The sequence below is a fragment of the Corylus avellana genome, chromosome ca3, assembly GCF_901000735.1.
Source record: "Corylus avellana chromosome ca3, CavTom2PMs-1.0".
NCBI lineage: Eukaryota > Viridiplantae > Streptophyta > Magnoliopsida > Fagales > Betulaceae > Corylus > Corylus avellana.
This window is the reverse complement of record NC_081543.1, coordinates 38,573,143-38,573,501: the sequence shown is the minus strand read 5'-3', so window position 1 is coordinate 38,573,501 and position 359 is coordinate 38,573,143.

Here is a 359-nt window from a genome sequence, read left to right as displayed (position 1 = left end):
CGACCCGCCAGACCCGCACAGTAATCGTGTCTAGCGGGTCAACCCGCCAGACCCGACGGGTCGACCCGTCAGACACGAAATTTTCAGGTCTTAATCGGGTAGACCCGATTACGACCCGAACCCGATTAGCCCAAACCCAATACCTATTTTTTCGTGTCATGTTCGTGTCAGGTTCGCGGGTCGTGTCAAAATTGCCGGCCCTACCTGGGACCCGCCCATGACTTGACCGGTCAAGTCCCGGCCGGGTCCTGGTCAAGTCCGGTGAGGGTCCTGGTCAAGTCCGGTGAGGGTCCCGGTTAGGTCCCGGGCAGGTCCCGCCGGGGTCCCAGGCAAGTCCCTCCGGGGTCCCGGGCAGGTCC